Source organism: Diaphorina citri, unplaced genomic scaffold, assembly GCF_000475195.1.
Source record: "Diaphorina citri unplaced genomic scaffold, Diaci psyllid genome assembly version 1.1 scaffold202, whole genome shotgun sequence".
NCBI lineage: Eukaryota > Metazoa > Arthropoda > Insecta > Hemiptera > Psyllidae > Diaphorina > Diaphorina citri.
In genome coordinates this window covers 176,929-195,513 of record NW_007377639.1, presented here as the reverse complement: position 1 = coordinate 195,513, position 18,585 = coordinate 176,929, and the positions used below count along the sequence as shown (strand labels likewise).

General features: G+C 34.0%; 1 long non-coding RNA gene across 1 annotated transcript; it reads left to right on the top strand.

Annotated features, from left to right (window-relative positions):
- The first annotated feature begins 16,683 nt into the window (after positions 1-16,683).
- On the top strand, positions 16,684-18,187 carry LOC113466045. Its single transcript, XR_003390579.1, has 2 exons — positions 16,684-17,261; positions 17,409-18,187. It is a non-coding gene; the product is annotated as an uncharacterized LOC113466045 (long non-coding RNA).
- The last annotated feature ends 398 nt before the right edge of the window (positions 18,188-18,585 follow it).

Below are 18,585 nucleotides of genomic sequence, written 5' to 3'. Positions count from 1 at the left end.
ATGGAACTCTTGTATCCACGAACATACAACATTTTAACAACTCCTAACTTGGAAAGTAAAAAAAAGAAGGAGAAAATTCGCTCGTTCCTCTCTCTCTCTTTTTTCATACATATTCGTGTCTATCTTTTCATTAATTTTTTTTTTGTTTGATAGGGTAAAAAAAACTCATATAAACTTGAGCAGAAAGAAGGGCGAGGGGGACATAAGATGCCTCAGCATTATCCTCTTCAGATCCGAGCGAAATTTAAACAACTTGAAGGTCTTGAAAAACCAAACGCGGGGGTGAATTTCGTTTGTCTCGTCTGTCTGTCTGTCTGTTTGGGTTTGTCCGATTTTGCACCAATTTGATGATTTTAAACAACGCATAAAGTTGCATATTGGTTTGGACCGTCGCATCGCGTCAATCAGGGTTGAATGGTAGAGATTATCTTTGGCCAATAATGTGACAGTGCTGTTATGTGAGACAACCATAGGTCTCCTATAAGTTATTTTACAACCGAGAATCTGACCTTTTTTCACTTTGTCACCGAAGAGTCCGCCTTTTTTTCACTACAGGGGAATTTAAATAAATGAACTTGTCTTCTTAAAAAAATTTAGCTTTGTCACCGAAGAGTCCGCCTTTTTTTCACTACAGGGGAATTTAAATAAATGAACTTGTCTTCTTAAAAAAATTTAGCTTTTTTTTTTCTTTACTCTTCGTTCATTAATATTATTTCCTTTCTCCTCGTTCTCTTCTTTCAAGACATTTTCTTATTCCTTTCTTGTATTTTCTTACTTTATGTATGAGTTTTCTTGCAGTTTGTGTTCACTTTCTATTACCTCAATGCGTAACCTATACAAGATAATGGAAAATTATCAAAATCAGTCCTTCTTTTTTTAATCAGGATTTGGTTGAATATATCCGTTATTTGATTTAAGGTTTTCCGAGTCAAAAAATGAGAAATTTTCAGTAATTAAGAATGCATAGTATCTACTTTATCTAGGTATGCCAAAGAAGGTAACGGTTTTTCGTCAATCGTTTAGAATAGGTATCATTTCGGATGGGCAAAAATAACAATATCAAAACAAGTAGCCAACAGAAAGTTGTGTGATGTTCACACAGGATTTTTTTCCTTCCTTTAACTTGGTACAAAGTTTTGTATGTTGTAAAAATCGTTAAAAGAAATATTCTTACTTTTTCTCCTCTGGTGTCTCTGTAACATAAAAATACCAATAACACTGAGTGAAAAAATATCGGGTATCCGTGTTCTCTGCCCGAATTCTTTAGAGAAAACTATGATCGATGGAGAAAAAATATGAAAATACAACCCCCTAAAATGGTCTGTCTACAGATTCCGTGGGTTCCGGGTTCGATTCAAAAATAATAAAAATATCTGAAGCGAAGCACGGGACAGACAGTTAGTTTGATAGTTAGTCTACTTATACATAGTTCCATGTTTTATGTACAAGGAGAGCTTAAAGCTTGGACACAGAGCTTGAGCAGAACACAAACCCCAGTAATATATAAACGAGAGACAATAGACTTTCCAAGATAGAAAACACAAAGCTCTGGGCTCAGGTAGGTACTACTTGGAACAATGTATCCGAGAGAAGGGGAAGTAAGGAAAGTTTTCAAATTTGAATACGATGAGGCATAGGGGTGGGGAGTGGGGTGGACAACCCTACGTAAGGAACAAGCAAGGAGGGTATTTTCTTAACTTTATAAGAATAGGTACCTCTCATTATTGTTTGCACTGGACAGCACAGACCACCCCCTCCTTCCCCCTTGTGTAACTTCTCCAAGTCTGCGCATTTTAAAATTAAGATGAAGGGGCATTTTAAAGTGAAAATTTTCTCCAAAACAAGGAACTTTAAAAATATATCCTTTTTCTTTTCAACTCCTTCTATCTCCTTTTACCAAACGTTTCCTTTCTCCCTCCTTGTCTACAGGAAAACTTTGAGGAAAGATCACAAGGCGAATTAATATTCACGTTTAGTATTTACTTGGACTCGGACATGGGAAGCAAAGTGTCCGTGATTTTCTACTTGAACTTGTCGAGTTCCTCTCAACTTGAAAACATTTGTATCAACCAAAGTGTCTGAACTAACCGTGTTTGAATCAAGTAGACAGCATTTGTATCCTATCCTGTGGCAGCCACAGTGTGGCTGGACTGTTGAAGGAAACCAAATTTCATGAAAGTAAAAGAAACAAGGAGATCAGAAACGGTAAGAAAAAATTATATTGACAAATAGTGTCCACTTTAAATTAAATGAAAGTAATGCCCGGGAGGTCCTATGAAAAAATTCAAGTCCTACAGGTTTGGTGTTTTATTACCAAAGTGCAATACCAATAATAACTTATAGTGTCTCGGATTTATCAAATGGGTTCCTTTCACGTCAAATAATAAAGAAAATGGGTACTTTGAAATTTTTCGTAAACATAAATGACAATTCACGGAGAGTAACATAGCAACTACCCTGAACCAATTTAATAAATTCGTAAAAATCATTACGTACATTTAGGTGTTTCGTTTTTAAACTGAAACTGCAATTTTCACAGAAAATGTACACATAAAGTACATCAAATTTTTTCATGATAAAATTTGGCAAGTGAAAATTCAAGTCATAATGATTTTTCTCCTCTTTTTTTCAAGGGTAAGGGTAAGCTTTATAAAAATAACAGAATAAATGAAGAAACTAAAATTAAGAAATTAGAAAAGAGGGTCTGGATTTTTTTGATAAAAAAAAGTGTTTGGTGATTGTAAAAATATTTCACATTTCTCACTCGGGCATTTCTATGTAAGTATGTATTGGTTTTTTTTGAAGTTTGATAGAGGGAACTGTAATAGTGGCGGCCTTGTCGGACCGGAATCGAAGAGAGGAGGATCATAGAATAGGAGAAAGCCAACCGTTCCGAAAACAAATTTATCTGTTTAGGATATACATAGCTCGCCCCAAGCGGGATTTGAGCCCGTAACCTAGGGCTTATAAGGCAGGCGCGCTATTTTCCACGCCAACTAGACTGACTATTGTTTTATTTATGAGAAGTTCATTTGACACATCCACTAGATTCTCGTTTTGTACAGTGGTAAATATAAAGTTACTTTGGCGTATCTACTACATTGCGATAAATGTTCATTTGGCACATCCACTAGATTCTGGTTTTGTACAGTGGTAAATATAAAGTTACTTTGGCGTATCTACTACATTGCGGTAAATGTTCATTTGGAATGATTTGGCACATCCACTAGATTCTAGTTTTGCACAGTGGTAAATGTAAAATTAATTTGGCATATCTACTACATTGTGGTAAATGTTGATTTGGCACATCCACTAGATTCTGTTTTTGTATAGTGGTAAATGTAAAGTTACATTGGCATACCTACTACATTGCGGTAAACGTTGATTTGGCACATCCACTAGATTCTGTTTTTGTATAGTGGTAAATTTGTACATTTGATAGAGTCATCATAAGATACTAGCGAAGGTTTTGTATTAGAAAATGTTTATTTGGCACATCAACTAAAATTTTGGTTCTGTAGAGAAGAGAGGTAAATGTGAAGTTTAGTTGATACATCAACTAGCTTCTCGTGAAGAAGTGAAGTATGTAACTAACTTATTCGTTTTCAGATTAACTGACCGGTAAGGTTCATCTTTCTTACATTTTACCTTAATAACTTTCATTTGTTTCTTAAAAATCAGCCTCACTTATAACTTTCCGAGAAATTCATATTATAGGTATGAATCTATGAATTCATGAGAACCGCAAGATGGTCTTTTTAAGGTGAGAAGATATATTCTGCCTGTAATGCAATGACCTTGTCTTCTCTTTTCTTGAAAATTTTCTCCATTTGCCTTTGAAAAATGACATGAACAACATAACTAGGAAAGTAAGAAATACTCCAAAATTGAATAATCATAGCACCATTTTCAAATAGATACCTACCGAAAGTTTATATATGTATATAAAAAAAAACACACACACATACCAGGACTAGAGCTTTCTATGTCTGGGTCAAAGTTCATAAAAAATCCTATCTGAAAGCTGGAAAACTTTTCCGAAAGAGAAAGCACAATGTAAGATGAGAGAGAGAGAGAGAGAGAGAGAGAGAGAGAGAGAGAGAGAGAGAGAGAACTTTGTTTATTCCTTCTTTTTAAAAATTAAAAAAAGGGAATAATATTGTATAGTGTGCATGTATACGGTATATGCATGATCATATGGGCACCAAGGTAATCGCGGGGAAATGTTCATTATCATCGCATGCGCTATTATTTTTAAAGGAGGATCTTATTTTTTTATTTTTTTCAAAGAAAGAAAAATGTGTGTGTTTCTTTTTTTATATTTTTTAAAACTTTCTTTTTAATCGCCCCTACTCTCATTAGCTTGTGTAAGAAATTTAAATTTTCTGGATATAACTTTTGCTCGCTTTCAGTTGTAACTAACGTCTTACACTTACAACATATACCTATTACAAGTTCAATGGTGCTCTTCATATTATATTAAATTCTTCTACCTCCTCTTCTTCCTCATTATTTTTTAAATTTTTTTCTTCGTTATTTGGAGGAAGATTTTTTTTCTTTTTGTTTTTCTATTTTAAAAGTCGAACGGAAATGCCAACGTTTAAATTTTTCAAGTTACACTGGACCATGTGCTTTTTTGTAAACACGTGCAATTTTCGAAAGTAATGTTTGTTTTGTTATTTTTTTAACGGTACCTACGCGGGTTTTTTTTTTCCTTCGTTTTTTTTTTATTTATTTTGCCGGACGGTACTTTTGTATTCTTGTATTTTAACCAGAATATTTTTTCGTTGTTTTGTGTGTGTATTTTTTATTGCATTTTGTGATTTTTCTTTTTTCGAAAGGGATTTTAGTTTTGTTCACGGATAGTTATGGATTTATAGGTGAGTTTATAATAAATTATAGCATATAAGTCAGTTGCAATTTTTCAAGGTGTTTTAATTTCAGCTTGCAAAAAATAATTTTATACATATGTATTACCAGGACTTACTTATCTGTTATCATACCTTACCAACGAAGATTTTTTTTTTTTTTTAAGTGAGGTCTAAATTTCAATAATACTGTTTTGAATTTAGTTTGATAAAAAATGGGTAAAAATGTTCAACACAAAAGTAATGGAAATTTGCTCATTAAATTTTGGGTACGATCACGCCTACTATTTCATTATGAGACCTTTGATTTTCATTTTTATTTTATTTTTCGTTATTATTTTGAGTGGTTTGGATATATCAACTTCATGTTTGTTTATGAAATTTCAATAAATTACAAGGTCCACTAAACAAGTAATAATAGATATTTGTTCAGTTGCGGGTCGAGTTAATTAATTAACTACCAGCTTCTGCCCAGTCGGATTTACTACCTTATTATTGCTTGGACAGGTGCGCCTGTATTATGTTCCGCCTCATTACAATATTATTATATTGGCTACTTATATCTTCATCAGGATCAAGTTGAGCTTCCATAATGATAATGATATTGTTTGTACTTTGAAATTTATGACATGGTGCTGCTGGTGAGAGGGCTTTTGTATTTCTAGAAGTTCTTTGAAAGTTAGTACAGTGTGTATCTGATAATTTTAATGTGGCCTTAGTCATATTTGTTATTGTGGCGGCTTAATTATCACCTGATGATGTGGTCTCTGGCACAAGGTGATAAGTCGTTTAGTTGGACTAAAAGACCAAAACGAACCGAGCACGGTTTAGGACAATTTCCCCCCCATGAATATCTGGTCTGAAAATTTCATTATTACTGATTGAAGACTTACAATGGAGTCCCTAACAAGGGTATTTGTATACGCTACATCCTGTAGACTTATTTACCTTTACAAACATACTTGACTATTTTTATGACTCATTTAGTCATTTCTCTATGGCACTTTTATGTTTGTTGTGCCATAAATCAAAAGATATTGTTTGAAGCTCATCTTGTTTACATTTTAAGTATTTCTGAATACCGGTCAACGGTCAAGTTTTACAATTAAGACATACAGAAGAAGAAAATGAAATGAGACAAAGTTGAGAGGAAAGGAAATCGATGCAAATATTGCAAAGTGAATTTCTAGGGAAGAAGCTGATTTTGAAGAAATTAACAAAGTTTGAGGTAAAATGTAAGAAACTTACTGTGGTAAAAACAAGTTATTTATCAGCTCTCATTTGTTTATTTCGTTACAACTATTACAAAAGCTATTTCTATAGGTAAAAGTAGACTGCCCTCGGTCAATAGCCCCTATTATCCGAGTAGGTTCTAATAAATAATCGATTTAAGTTCAAACAATTTTCTGGACATTTCCAAAAGTTCTCCCAATATATTTTGTTATATGTAATATGGGTTGCCAAAATGTTCACAGTACCACCTGACGAACGAGGTTCACTTGCAGTTCGCAGCCCACACACAACACACAGTCTTGATAAATATAGGGGATGGGGTAGGTGTGTACACATTGAATTGAGTGCTGTGACTAGGAACAACCACATTCAGGACACCGCAATTCAGTCAAAACTTTCAACACATAATAAACTTTTGACAAATTTTCCCCGAAAATGTACTTTGTGTTTTACTGTAGATATATTTCGCACTCACTTGCCAGTAAAAGTTCAGGGTGGTGTGAGCGGTATTGACTTGACATGTGATGTGAGAAGGAGTAAGTGAGTAATATCCCCGAACAGTTTAGTGTATTCATCATTAGCTTTGACATCCAAGGGGCCTTTTCTTGAGAAGTGTTAGGTGTGGTGTTGTGTGTTGGTCTTAACAAGCTCCAATGAATGAGAAGGTAACTCTCATTCCTTGGAGGGGGGTTATAACAGTTTGTTCCACCCTGTATATTGAAATGTACACACTCTGTACACACAAGTCTACTCGAGGAAAACTTTTGATTGTACTGAACTTATTACATGCTCCGCTCTGATTTGTTTCCAATTATTTCACATTCTCTTTCTTCAGCACATTTTAAATTCGAAATTTCCCAAAGAAAATCCCCCAATCCCTGCGGTCATTTCAATTTCGTACAAAAACGCCTCATGGAATTTGTTAGCATTTGCAAGATGCTGTACGATTCAAATTTAATGAAATATTGTTGAATAACAGAAATTGTCTTAAGATATTTCTGGAATCATTCTCTTAATGCCATTCTATTCAATTTTTAATCAACCCATGAAAAGTGTGAAAATAGTAAAACCTTGGTCAGACTATGTTACTAAAGGTCGTATTCTATCCTAATAACAGCAAGAACATTTTTTCCATGTACATCTATTCAATTTTTAATCAACCCATGAAAAGTGTGAAAATAGTAAAACCTTGGTCAGACTATGTTACTAAAGGTCGTATTCTATCCTAACAGCAAGAACATTTTTTCCATGTACATTACTACATTGCACTTTTCTAGTTATCCTCATAATCAGTATCTTTCTGCTTTGACTACCCTATACCCTAATGACCAGTAAAACTTGTAAATCGAGAAGAAAATGCATGGATTTAAAAAGTTACAAGAAAAGTTAACATTTACCAACTCAACGACCGAAATCTTTTCTTTCTCACAAAAGACTTAAACAACCCTGATTAAGAACAATAGAAACGAGTTAGTTGCGAATGAAACATTAGAGAATTTTCCAAATTAGGCATAATTTCCACTTGGGCTAGGAATGAGTAGGAGTAGGCAATAAAAGATAATGACCCTTCTTCTCCTATACTTGGGGTGGTTTCCAGATTTTAACAACTATTTATACCTAACCTTGAGAAACTTTACAAAGTACACATTGTTCTGTTATGTGTTATCTAAACCCTTGCTTGGAAAAGGATTTTTTGGAAAACATATGCATAGGGATTTTATGTATTTTAGCCAGAGTTGCTGTGAGAGAACAAGATTGACGGAATTTTCAAAGTTCACTAATACAAAATATTATCCCAAAACAAGTGCTAAAATGCGGTTTGTTGTTTAAATTTTAACGGTGAGTCATAGTGGGCACACGCGCAACTTTCTAGACAAAGGTTATCAGGAAGCTGTTATTAGGGGTATGCTTACATCACTCTCCTAATTTAGAACATGAATTTTCAACCTTTAAAATGTCCCATATTCCTTAACACTGTGCATATTCGAGTTGATATTTTATCTCTTCAGCCTAGTTGTTAGAAAGTAGAAACTTTCGACTTCATAGTCGTGGTCATCATCAGATTTTTGTAATAAACTTTCCGCCACCAGCCAGCATCAGCATTTTTAATATCTAACTGACCCGCAGTAAATACTTTATTAATATTGATTCTGATGCCCACTTTGACCTCTTCTTCCTAACAATTTTATGGCGAAATATTAAATATTTTTACAGCAAGAAAAACATTAGTGAGATTAAAAGTTGCACTAATTTTCTATGGACTATGTTGTAGGATGAGTCTCGAATAAGTTGTAAATCTATGGCAGAAAATATTAGCTTCTAATGAAAACAATTTTATGGCGAAATATTAAATATTTTTACAGCAAGAAAAACATTAGTGAGATTAAAAGTTGCACTAATTTTCTATGGACTATGGGGTAGGATGAGTCTCGAATAAGTTGTAAATCTATGGCAGAAAATATTAGCTTCTAATGTATCGCAAGGTACTTAGGTGGCACATAAATGAAAATATTGCACGAAACAGACCATAATATTACATTCAGGGCACAGCATGTAAGAAACCTAATAACAACCTAGTAACAAAATAAGTATGAGTATACGAGTAAAACCTAATTCTAATTCGTTTTCTTGCAACGTGAAAGTATTTATGTTTCGTTTGGGATCAAAGGTCATTAGGTTGGGGTGGAAGTATAGTGGGTTAGCGTGCATGGCAAAGGCTATTCTAGTCGTGTAAATCATACGTTGTGTACATCCGGTAGTTCCTGTTGCCAGGGGTTGTCAAACTAGACTCCATATGTAATAATGTGTTTCCATTTGTTTGATACCTACACGCTACACGAATGTTGGTAGTAAAAATTTTGAGGATTGCCTTCCTCAAAATAGGAGTAGAAAAAAGAACAACCACCGTTTTTGTCCGGACACTATACTGGCACTACTGTTTTGACTGATGTGATGCAAAACATTAGACATCGTGGGAGTAGCTAACAGGAAGGCTACTTTGTGTCACTTTTCAAACCCAAAGTACTAATTATTAACCACAATGAGAATCTATATTCATGTGGTAAACCTGTTTGATGACAAACCACAGAACTGGCTGTGACCTTGAAGGAAATCAGCAATGTTACCTATACCATGGGGTTTCTCGATGTTCGGAGATATTGAGTACCTATGTCAATCCGTTTAAAAGACGTATTCAGATGACCTTCTTTGAGAAACATAGGAACCATTCAACCAAAAAACCACTGTACATTTGACGATGGAAATATGGTCCTTAGAATATCACTCACCCTTGTGTGCGGAAATTTGTTCCTTGAAGTAAATTTATGGATGCGTTGCGCCTCCTAGTTCATATTCTACTTAGAAAATATTAAGTATATCACATGGTGCTCATACTGCTCATGTTAAAACATTTGACAAAGCCGAAAAGCTGTTTTAAATAACAAAATATAGGTACATTCCTGGACGGACTTACCTTTGCATGTCATGTTCAAATTTTCCGTGGCCTTTCACAGGTGTAGATATCAATTTGTGTTGGTGCCTGAAATTTCAAGAAAGTATGCAATGTGGTAAGCTTGTACTAAATCTACATTCATGTAGAACCCCAAAAAAAAAAAAAAAAAAAAAAAAAAAAAAAAAAAAAAACACTAGTTGCAACAATGCCCTTTCTTGTAAAGAAGAAAATTGTTTGCATTTATAAAACAAACACATTATCATTACGATCATCAAGGCAAAACTTTTAAAACTTGCGAAACTTCTTTCAGCAAAAGATGTGTAATGAAAATAATTAGCGTTGTACTTTACTTTCTAGCTTTCTACTTGGTAAGTTTTTTCGAACTTTTCGACTTGTGGGGTAAAATATCGCGACATCATCCCATAGGTCTACCTACACACTTTGTGTGAATTAAAACTTTCTTCACACATAGGTAGATTGTTTAATCCTTTCATATCAGTTTTCTTTAGAGAGATTTCTCAAGCGTTCTTTATTTATTTACACGAACATTTTCTACAATGTGTTTTCTGTAATCATTTCTATTGAAATATTATTTATCAGAAAGTCCAATTTCTACACTTTTTAGTGGACTCTCATATTTCAATGGACTTTAATTTTTCGAAGGGATGGAGTCCAAAATAATAATAATCTTGGAGTAAGCTCAGCACAACGAGTAAGCTTGAATAATTATTTCGAGGTCGCAAGGCCTATGAAAAGGGTTAAGATTAATGAAAACTAAGAAAATAATGATAAAAGCAAAGAAGAAGAAACAAAGAAGTTTTAATAAGAGTTTGTTTCTAGAGAGGGGGTAATTATCGGTCTCGCACATATGTTCTTGCGATGTTTATTACACCACACCGCAGTCTTAATCTATTTGGGAAGGAAATGTAGGTACAGGTTTTATCTTCTTTATTTTAAACCCTCCTTTTTACATTGAAAAAGCAAACTTTCTTCAAGAAGGTATTAGAGAAAATAGAGGAGACGTGGGAAGGCGCGCGAGAGAGGTTTCTCTTTCTTGTCCAAAAGCTTTAGCCAAAGGTCATTTTTGTAAGAAATATCAGTTGAACGGCGTTTTTGACATTTACGTTTTCCTTGGAAGAAACTTTTTCCCTTTTTTGGGTGATGGGATATTTAAGAACCTTTTCTGAAAGGGTAACATTAATTTCTTGAACAAATACGCGCCTTCCCCCCACCTTCATCCTAGTGGCGAAATTTATCAAACTGTTTCAGGTTTCTAACAATTTTATTTTTACATAAAACTGGGGACACAATTTGATCCCTTAACTCACGCCCAAATGCCCGTCGTTAGCAAGACATATTAAGTTATCTACCTTCATGTACTCTTCTAGGATAAACACATCCATAACTAACATGTCACAAGAAATTAGATATAGTATGTAAAGATAAATATTATACCTAGTGGTAGCATATCCCACACCGCAGTGAAGAGCTTAAAATAATAGTTCCGCAAACTTTTACAAAGATTTAGAAGACCATTATGATGTTGCTTTCTTTGTGTTGATAATACTGTTGCTAATGTTGTTGATCATCTAATCGTAGTTGTCCACACCGCAGTGAAGAGCTTAAAATAATAGTTCCGCAAACTTTTACAAAGATTTAGAAGACCATTATGATGTTGCTTTCTTTGTGTTAATAATACTGTTGCTAATGTTGTTGATCATCTAATCGTAGTTGTTTTTTCCCCAGATATATATCACGTCTTAAATTTATATGATTTAATTCCTTAATACGACTGCAACATTAAGACATAAAATCATAGATCACTTTGTCTTACCACCATTAAAATTAGGTAGTAATATGTATTGTTTAGGTATCTTACTATGAACTTGGTAAAATGCATACGTCCAAAACAGAAGATGTCAAGAGGACAGAAAGAATACCATACCACACTTATGGTAAATTATTTTCACGCTTTTTATAACGCGAATGAACTTAGGTAGTAATATGTATTGTTTAGGTATCTTACTATGAACTTGGTAAAATGCATACGTCCAAAACAGAAGATGTCAAGAGGACAGAACGAATACCATACCACACTTATGGTAAATTATTTTCACGCTTTTTACAACGCGAATGAACATTAAATTTTTTATTTCCATACAAATGAAGAAATTAGTACTCTGGTTTTATAAAAGTCTAGTTCATTGGGTAGGTAAATTAGAACTTGATGTTTTAATAGGTGGTGGTTTTACATGTAATATACTTGGCAGACATGGGTTCAAGAATATTAGAGGGGAAACTGTACATTAAAAAACCCAACTGAAAATTACAATTTTTAGTAGATGTGCCAAAATATGAAAATACCGACATACAAATGAAGAAATTAGTACTCTGGTTTTATAAAAGTCTAGTTCATTGGGTAGGTAAATTAGAACTTGATGTTTTAATAGGTGGTTTACATGTAATATACTTGGCAGACATGGGTTCAAGAATATTAGAGGGGAAACTGTACATTAAATAACCCAACTGAAAATTACAATTTTTAGTGGATGTGCCAAAATATGAAAATACCGATTAAAAAAAGACCGATTTTCCATCAATTTCGTTCGTGTCAGTCGTATTGGGCACCTCCACAACCACAACCCAATATTTTCATGAATACATATGAATATAAATACAGAAAAATCCACGCAAGATACTCCAGAAATCAGAAAGGTAAAAACATCATTTCGAATAAAAAACAAACATTATGAAACGACAAACTCTCTATAAGAAAGTCATCAGGTTCATAATATATGTCAAAAGCTATGACATGTGTTTATTTACATATGAAAAAGGTACATTTCAATAAAATGTGAGGCGAGAAGGCAGGAAAAGGTGGCAGTCGAGGGGAAAAAGATTTATGTAAAATAAAAGCTGTGGGAAAAAAGTCTCCGAAAAGGAAAAACTTTTGCTTTTCATGATATTATTGTTCCCCAGGGAGGATTTGATACAGTGTTAGCCAAAAGTAAAGGAAATTAACAGGTTGGTTTGGATTTTTTTTCCTTCCCCAAAATCAGAAAGAAATAAGCAGAAACCCGCTTATAACAGGTTTCAAGTATAATTATAATTAATAAAATAATTAATTTGTTTTCCCTATGGACAAAGGAGCTGTAAGCTATATGACTGAACGTAGGTGATTCATTATCTTGAAGTCCTAAATATAAAGTCTAAATTTCTTTTTCCTTTGGAATCCATGATGGATGCCCTGAGAAAGAACAAAGGACTTTCATCCCTAAGCAATAGAAAAAAGTTGGAGAAAATAATTAAGTGGACACGAGAAGAAAGTTTCAAAGAGTGTATAAAATATGGAAATAAAAAAGTTAAATTTAAAAAGCTTGAATGTAACTGCTTGAAGTCTCTCTATTCTATACCATACCGCGACCGTCGGATTGCGAAACATTTATAAAAATTGGAAACCCAACTAAACATCAGGAATTGCCTACATTAGCGGAGATAGATATACAGAACTTCAAGCAATAATAATAACAAAAACACTTCAAAAATGTCGAACATTTTATGTCAATTTTATTGATTTCAAATTTCGCCTAACGAGCTTTTGGAAAAACTAACTCAATATTTGTTTTATTGTGAATGTTTCTGTTGGGTGCCGCCGAAAAGTGTCATCATTTTGATACATATTAACAAGGCCTAGATTTATTTGAACATTTATTTTATTGTTCCTCCATTAAGCCCATCCTTAATTGATTAAACTTCTCAGTTTGCCAATTTAGGGAGAGGGGTGGCACTTTAGCGTCCTCAATTTTTTTGAATGTTTAGGTACATAATAAAACCATTTTAAAATTTTCACTTTTTAGGAAATTCAAATAAAATAACATCTGAATGTACCCAACTTAAAAAAAAAAAAAAACACTAGTTGCAACAATGCCCTTTCTTGTAAAGAAGAAAATTGTTTGCATTTATAAAACAAACACATTATCATTACGATCATCAAGGCAAAACTTTTAAAACTTGCGAAACTTCTTTCAGCAAAAGATGTGTAATGAAAATAATTAGCGTTGTACTTTACTTTCTAGCTTTCTACTTGGTAAGTTTTTTCGAACTTTTCGACTTGTGGGGTAAAATATCGCGACATCATCCCATAGGTCTACCTACACACTTTGTGTGAATTAAAACTTTCTTCACACATAGGTAGATTGTTTAATCCTTTCATATCAGTTTTCTTTAGAGAGATTTCTCAAGCGTTCTTTATTTATTTACACGAACATTTTCTACAATGTGTTTTCTGTAATCATTTCTATTGAAATATTATTTATCAGAAAGTCCAATTTCTACACTTTTTAGTGGACTCTCATATTTCAATGGACTTTAATTTTTCGAAGGGATGGAGTCCAAAATAATAATAATCTTGGAGTAAGCTCAGCACAACGAGTAAGCTTGAATAATTATTTCGAGGTCGCAAGGCCTATGAAAAGGGTTAAGATTAATGAAAACTAAGAAAATAATGATAAAAGCAAAGAAGAAGAAACAAAGAAGTTTTAATAAGAGTTTGTTTCTAGAGAGGGGGTAATTATCGGTCTCGCACATATGTTCTTGCGATGTTTATTACACCACACCGCAGTGAAGAGCTTAAAATAATAGTTCCGCAAACTTTTACAAAGATTTAGAAGACCATTATGATGTTGCTTTCTTTGTGTTGATAATACTGTTGCTAATGTTGTTGATCATCTAATCGTAGTTGTTTTTTTCCCCAGATATATATCACGTCTTAAATTTATATGATTTAATTCCTTAATACGACTGCAACATTAAGACATAAAATCATAGATCACTTTGTCTTACCACCATTAAAATGTGGTGTGGTGTGGTGTTTTTACATGGTCTATTTTCATTTCTCCAAGTTGCAATTTATTCACCACAAATTCATTCATCAGATTTAGCGGTTCATTCAAAGCAAAGCCGGTTTTCTTTTCAACTAAGAAGAATTGGTTTCAGGATGAGCAATGAGCAACATAATTTCCTAGTTTAATTTATACATATTTTACTAATTCTATCCATTGAAGTCACAGGGAAGAAGCCCCAAAATAACTTGTGCGGTTCACATAAGATCTCGTCGTACTCTTAGTTAATTTGGATAGAATTTCATTTTTCTCAATAGTGATAAAGTCTTCGTCTAACAACGATATTTTCTTTTTGCTTTCAGAATGACAGGATGAGCTCACCGCACTATAGTCTCCGGTGGAACAACCACCAGAGCCATCTGCTCAACGCGTTTGACTCTCTGCTACAGAACGAAACTCTAGTGGACGTCACATTGGTGTGTGAAAAGTCCAGCTTCAAAGCTCACAAAGTCGTTTTGTCAGCGTGTAGGTAAGTGAGATTCTTTATGGTCCGATTCTTCCAGGAGTTTGTTTGCGTTTGAACTTCTGGGATTATCACGATAATCTGAAAATGAGCTTGTTTCAATTTAATGTTAAAATACATAGGTACGAGTATTAGGTGGTGTCAAGAGTCGAGTAAGATTTCCCAGGAATGCGTGTTCTTTTGTAGGTACCCTACTTGTACATATCATTATTATTACATAGGTAGGTATACAATATACATACTAGGACTGTAGCCAAAGAGGGAACAATTTCGACTCACTAAGATGCCAAATTGTCCTTGAGATATTCTGGATAAGGGTCAAAGATATAAGAACCCAAAAATGGAAGAAAAAAAATTGACCAATTACAAGACTAACATTGTACGACTCGTACATGTACTTGGTGCATAAGTTCCCTCCTCACTGTACTTTACTTAGATGTACAGAGAGTTAAAATAAAGTTGAAGAACGACTAATGAAAATAAAAATTAGGTGTAAAAAAATAAACAATAAGGGCGGGGAAAATTCTTAGAAAGCAATAATCAAAAACAAATTTTTCGTGGATACAGTCCTAGTGAAAGAGATTAATCAAGTCCCAAATAAGTAATAGACCAATTTGGAGCCTTTATAAGAATCATTTTTCAAAGGCTCTCATTACAGATGTATTCTTTGTTAAAAGCTGCCAGGTTTGACCTTCGGAGCTCCCCTGTCAAATAACGTATCTTTTATAAATGTCTCTAATTATTTGAAATTTGTTATATTATTGTTACACCGTTTAGTCTGAAAAACTATGCAATTTTCCTGAAATGGGAATTATAAAAAAGTAAAGGATTTGATGTTAGCACATTGCATATACTGAGTTCATTCAGGCAATATAAAAACATTGAACTCAGTTTTTACTTTTCTTATTTTTATTCGAGGCCCATTTCACAGTAGGGCAGAAGTTGTGGATACATTTCTGAAAATATTTAATTATGGTCAGTTTTTCCGAAGAGTAAAAAAAGTCTGTTTGTTCATTAATTTTTGAACATTTATATTTTTTCAGGCTCGACCAAGGAGAAGGTCGGGGGAAGCTTGTGGTGCCCAAGATCTGAGCAAGTGTCCTGCCGGCTCTCCAGATGCATTTATCGACGGGCCTGAAATCCCAGAGAATTTATCCACTAAGAAATCAGGGCCGTGTACAGCGGAAAACAACAACAAGACATCGGCCCACAATAACAACCTGAAACTCCGGGAGAGCCTTACCCCAAACTCATCGCCCACTAACAACGTAAGTTCATCTCCTTTTTTTTCTCGAATAGGGTGGGTAAAAATCCCTGTAGAGCCCTGTAAAAATCTAAACCGAGGCGAGGCTTCCAGGGGGGGTTAACCGACAATATCAAGCGTGCAGGGAGGCGCACGAACATTAAGAGTTCGAAGCGCCGCGCCGCCCAGCCTTTATTAACACGAAAAGAGTTTCATGGTTTTTCGGCATTTTATATTCTTCCAGATTTGCAATGAAAAAAGAAATCTTCACAGAAAACAGAACTAGTGACTGGAACTACTCATTCGAGACTCAGCTCAAAGGCATGACATACAAATATCATTTCAAAGGAGCTAAAACACTGATGATTATTATGAAATATGGGTGATACCTACAGAAATAAAAAATGTTACCAGGGAATATTGTTTTCGATAAATTAATGTAGACTAACAACATCTACTTTAATCGGCCTTTGCCATTTCTACTCATTCGAGACTCAGCTCAAAGGCATGACATACAAATATCATTTCAAAGGAGCTAAAACACTGATGATTATTATGAAATATGGGTAATACCTACAGAAATAAAAAATGTTACCAGGGAATATTGTTTTCGATAAATTAATGTAGACTAACAACATCTACTCTAATCGGCCTTTGCCATTTTTAATGAAATACCTAAATAAAAATTCCATCATCCTTTTCCCCGAAGCAAAGGAATTATTTATCCTATTTTTTCCCTTCACAAAATAAAATTGCGCATACAACAAAAAAATCCCACAAAAGTAGGAGTATGGAGAAAACAGCACCTCCTAAAAATGGGGAGGGACGCATTTGTTTCTCCTCTCACCCTTTCTTCACAAAAGGGGGTGGTGTTTCCTACAGCATATAGCATGGGAATACATGAGTGTGTAGAATATACCCCTCATTTTCAGCTGCGAGGGAAAGATATTCTGTTACCCAATTTGCAAAATATGTGGAAGATACCGAGGATGTACCTACATACATATACCGCCCTCGTAATCTCTTGTGTTCAAATTTCATTTGTTATTCTCTACACATGTCTTTTTTTCTCCCTTAATGTATTTTCCTCGGGAGAATGTGAGTACATAGATATTTATGGAAGATACCGAGGATGTACCTACATACATATACCGCCCTCGTAATCTCTTGTGTTCAAATTTCATTTGTTATTCTCTACACATGTCATTTTTTCTCCCTTAATGTATTTTCCTCGGGAGAATGTGAGTAGGTACATGGATAAGTTATGTATTCACGATTCAGATATAGCCCCCCACTCTCCCAAGTAGGTAATACATTGAATTAGCTTTGGGGAAAATACATTGAAATACATGACCTGTTAGCGATAATGATATTATTAATTCACTAACAACCTAAAAATCCACCACCCCCTTTTATCTTAGCAGTTCTAACTTTTGTTCAATATCTATGTTTACATGGAAAATTGGCGTAGGTCCACGTTTCGCAAAATGAGCATTGAGCATCATACAAATATAAGTTAATTACCTGATGCATGAAAACTTCTCCAGATGAGTGTGCATTGTGACGCTCATAATTTTGGTCTCACAATACACACATATACTGTAGAGTGGGGTGCATTTCATTCTGTTTTACTGCTCAGTAATTTATTTTTTGTAATTTCATAAAAAAATGTGTTTACACAAATTAGACACTATTTTTGTCCTTTTACTCTACTTGGTAATATCGAGTATGATTTCCCCCAATACTTCATTCTATTATCATGAAGTCATAAAATCATAGACTTATGTTAATGAAAAATCTTCTCTACATGGATATCAGCTCCAGTTAATTAGGTACGCGATACTAAACACTAATTTGCTTGCGTTGCAGTCTTCCAGTAACTTTTATATTGTATGAAATGATAAGAACCAACGTTATACGTTGGAAAATCAAAATGCAACTAAAACCAATCTTCATTTGACATTGAAACTTAAAAGATAAAGGCAGGATATGGTAATGTTAATTCACGTCAAGGCTTCTACGCCTTAAATTACGAGTACAGAAAGCTTCAGTGTTTGAGCTCCTATGTCATACATAATGGCATAATATAACATCACTTTAATTTCAACAAAATCAACATTTCATTTGTCCAAGACTTTCTCTCGCCCATGATTTATGATGTAATAATTAAAAGATTGACCTATCTTATCTGGATGAGAAAACCTACAACAATTACATCAGACTTTAGTAGTCTACGATTTTTTTTCATTGTTTTATGGTGCTATTTTACAAACATTTTGTTATTATTTTCCTCAATTTTATTCCTTAGCACAGACGTTATTTTGTTTCTGCATTGTTGTAGAACAAAATATACCTGTTTTGTCGTTTTCCTATCGAAAAACAAATGATACCTACATAGAATTGTCCGGACATAAAAAAAAAAGGTT